The sequence below is a fragment of the Mandrillus leucophaeus genome, unplaced genomic scaffold (genome assembly GCF_000951045.1).
Source record: "Mandrillus leucophaeus isolate KB7577 unplaced genomic scaffold, Mleu.le_1.0 Scaffold276, whole genome shotgun sequence".
Taxonomy (NCBI): Eukaryota; Metazoa; Chordata; class Mammalia; order Primates; family Cercopithecidae; genus Mandrillus; species Mandrillus leucophaeus.
Window position 1 is genome coordinate 4451032 of NW_012102876.1, and position 4323 is coordinate 4455354.

General features: G+C 38.6%; 1 pseudogene; it reads left to right on the forward strand.

Annotated features, from left to right (window-relative positions):
* Nucleotides 1-235: 235 nt before the first annotated feature.
* On the forward strand, nucleotides 236-1675 carry LOC105543151 (annotated as a pseudogene).
* The last annotated feature ends 2648 nt before the right edge of the window (nucleotides 1676-4323 follow it).

Sequence of the window (4323 nt, forward strand, 5' to 3'; positions counted from 1 at the left end):
AAAACACATGAACACAAAGGGGAACAACAGACACTAGGACCTCCTTAAGTGTGGTGGGTGGGAGGAAGGAGAGCATACAAAAATACCTATTGGGTACTGTGCTTACCTGGGTGACTAAATAATCTGTACACCAAACCCCTGTGACACAGTTTACCTATACAACAATTCTGTGCATGTACCCCTAAACCCAAATACAATTTAAAAAAGAGAAAAGCGAGGAGTGATTACATCAAGTATGAAACTCCTGTGTCTGGGAAAATTTGGCTAATTTCTGGCCAAGGCAATCCAAGGACCTCCACCTTTGGATCCTGTGATTTAGGCAGAGCACGCTCTTAGAGAGCTTAATGCATTAGATGGCAATGATAAGTTTAATTCTCTAGGATAGGTCCTGACTGAACTCTCCATTGAGCCTCATCTTGGCAAAATGACAATAATGGGGTGTATTTTTTATGAGAGAGATCCTGTCTATACCATCTCTGCTGCTACCTGCTTTCATTGGTGAAGGAAAGTGGAACATATCCGTTGAAATTTTGCTGGAAACCGATTTTCTGATTATGTATCCCTTTTATCAGTGTTTCAATCCTGGAATGATTCTAGAATGGGTAGAGAAGAAGCCGAGATTCAATTTTGTGAGCAGAAAGATTCAATATGGCTACACTAAGAATGACTTATGAAGCCAAAGTTTAGCTCAAAGGGATTCTTATTAATTCTGGATTTCCAGAAAATTATTGACACAAGTGTTTACTAACACTGGACCAGATAATAATTTGGATGTTGTTATCTCCCTCTTGGCCTTTGGTGTATACCCAAATGATGCTCTCAGAAGGAAAAGAGAAATATTCTTACCATGAAAGGCATAATGCACTTATCCACAAACTGTCTGTTAATTGTTTTTTTAGTAGCATGATATGAAGTGCTCCTCTCCTTTCTTTGTGTTTGGTGAAAAGCAGGGGGTGACTAAGGCCATGCCTTTAGCAGAGATGGCTCAGGTTCAAACACTGTCTCTGCTCAGGTGTACTTGAATCTGAGCCATCTCTGCTAAAGGCTTGACCTTAGTCACCCCCTTGAAGTTGCTTCTCTTTGCCTCCAAGAAAGTATAATGTGATAGGCAGATTGTTCTTGTAGACAACTGAATTAAACTACATATATCCCATGAAGCTGCTGGCTGCATCACTGCTTTCCAGGAAACCTTGGAGTCTCTGGTTGTTGAAGTAATGAAACAACCTGATATCTTCAGCCAGTTGGACCCCTTAAATTATTATATGCTGAACATGATCCACCAAATCTCTAGGCCGTTAGCTGCTGTTATCATCTCCATACACAGTATGGAGATGGTCCACATCCTCCCAAGATGGCCTGATATGACAATGGAAGTAGATATAGAAGGATACATTCTAATTATGGTGTTGGAGACTATGGCAGTGGCTATAGCAATGGAGGCTATAGTAGTGGAGGCTATGGTGGCACTACTCCACCCTGTCAGGAAGGATATGGTGGAGATGGTGGTGGAGATTATAGAGGACATAACTGAGGTGGCTATAGCAGTAGCTCTGGTGGAGATTACAGAAGGTCTGGTGGAGGCTACAGAGGATCTGGGGAATGCCAGTGAGAATGTAGAAGGGGGAGCTATGGAAACGGCTGCTTTGGACAAGGAAAAGGAAGTGGTGGCCATTAAAGCTTGGTTATGTCAGTGCCTGTGCATAGACAGTTAAAAAAAAGAAAACTACTTGTTTTTTCCAAGATATTTATTTTTCACCAAAAACTAAACCCGTTTTCCACACATTCTGTGGTTCATTGTAGTTTAAGGAAACTAAGCATAGATGCATTAGTGATTTTATTTATATTATGTAAAATATAATCTTTTATAAAAATACCACAGTTTGTATTTTTTCTTTAAAGAGTAAAGATTTGCTTTTAAAGTTAATTTGATATTTTCTTGATTTTCATTTAATATGTTAGAAAATACAGTATTATACTGAATTAAAAAAAAGAAATTTCAGTTATTCAACATGCAAAAGCCTGGAGTGAATTTATAGCATATAAAAGGCATTAAGACCAGCTGTTCTTAATTTCCATGACAAAGCAAAATAAAAATAAACAAAATTAAAAATGGGGCTGGGCATGCTGCCTCACACTTGTAATCATAGCACTTTGGGAGGCTGAGGCAGGAGGATTGCTTGAGGCCGAGAGTTCAAAACCAGCCTTGGCAACATAGCGAGACCCTGTTGCATTAAAAGTATTGGGGGCTTACTGTGGGCTAGGTGCTGTGCTAGGTACTATATACAAATTATCTAAATTATCTAATTTAATTGTCACAATAATTCTGATTAGGTATTTTTACTATCCTTATTTAATAAATGTAGAAATTTGAGTCTGAGAAGAGTTAAGATGCTTATGAGAAGTTACATATATAAACAAAGCTTGGAGGTGTTGTGAGTTCAGTTCCAGACCACTGCAATAAAGTGAAGATTACAATAAAGCAAGTCACAAATTTTATGGTTTAGAGAATGGCGTGAGCCAGTTTAATATTTTCAAATCACTATAGATATTGTGTATTGGGAGTGGAGGGTGGTGGTTACTGAGTGAACAGTGAAATCAGTTACATCTGTTGCAATATTGTGGGTAAGGGATGTTGGTGACTTGGTCTGCTGTTGGAGATGGAGAGAAGTGGGTAGATTTAAGATATGTATTTTTAGGTAGTATTGATGGAATTTGGTAATGGTTTGGTTGTGAGTTAGTGGCAGAGAAGTTGAAGAAGTTATCAAGGCAAGCCACTAGACTTTTGAGAAGAAAAACTAGGTTGATGGATGTGTCATTTGCCGATATGGGTTAGATTAGAAGATGAAGTTTGAGATCCCTGTGTGATGTACAGGCAGTTATGTTACATAGGTAATTAGAGATGTAAATTTGGAATTTAGAGGATAATTTTGGGTTGATGATACACATTTAAGAGTTGTTGGCATGTAGATAATATAAAGCCATGGAAGTGGTCAAGATTTCCTAGGGTGAGAATGTAGATTGGGGAGATGATTAGAAACAAGTTCTGAGCAGTTCCAATGTTTAGAAATATGGAGGAAGAGCAGGCAAAGGGGGCAGAAAAAAAAAGCTAGATGGGTAGGAGGAAACAAAAAGAATATAGAGTTATGGAAGCTGAGAAAAGAGAAGAAGGAAAGATAATTCAGTTCCACTGAAAACTTCTGAGAGGCCAAATAAATTGAGACTCATAGAAAATTATATCTAAGTTTTATCTTTGCGAGGATAGTTTCAATGTAATGATGAGAGTAAAAGCCCCAGATTGGAGCAGGTTGAAGAGTGAACTGAGTTTCATTACCAGCAAAATTGCAGATAAAATGTCCCAAAAAAATCTCTGGTATAAGATAGTTACAAATACTTGATGGAATAACAACAATATTTTAAAATCCTAAGTGAGCTCACAAATAAGTAAGGTAAACCTGTGGGGGCCAAAAAAGAAGACGAGTTGGAAATAGAATTGTAAGTGGTTGCTGATATCATAACTATCTAGAGGGCATTTGCTAATTATGGTAATCCTGTTTTAATGACCAGGCAGTGGTGGAGAAAAAGCCTTGTATATATACAGATGGGAAGATATTTCTGAGAACCCACATAAAGCCAGAAATTACGATTAACGTGAGGGTAGAGGTAAAAAAGAATGTCTCCCCGTCAAATAAGGAAGATAAGCAAGACAACTTGGCAACAAGGTATGTTAGATTGGGCTCTCAGTAGAAAACAATAGAAGTATCTGCTTTGAAAATTGATAACCACAAAGGCTACCCTGATATCACTTTCAAGTTAAAATTTATGTCATTTTTTTTTTTTTTTTTTTAAATGGAGTTTCACTCTTGTTGCCCAGGTCGGAGTGCAATAGTGCGATCTTGGCTCATCGTGCAACCTCTGCCTCCCGGGTTCAAGCGATTCTCCTGCCTCAGCCTCCCGAGTAGCTAGGATTACAGGCATGCACCACCATGCCCAGCTAATTTTGTATTTTTAGTAGAGACAGAGTTTCTCCAGGTTGGTCAGGCTGGTTTCAAACTGCTGACCTCAGGTGGTCCACCCACCTCAGCCTCCCAAAGTGCTGGGATTACAGGCATGACCCACTGTGCCCAGCCAAAATTTACATCATTTTTGTAGCCTGAGCAGTCTAGACTGAAAACAAACAAACAAACATAAACAAAACTTTAGGTAGTTCCAATTTGAAAGCACTCGGGTGATTGGCAGAAGAAATGCATATCATCTTTCACTGAATGTAGCTTCAACCCAGGCTTTATGGAGTTACCTAAAAAAAGCTTTAATAAAACATGAATT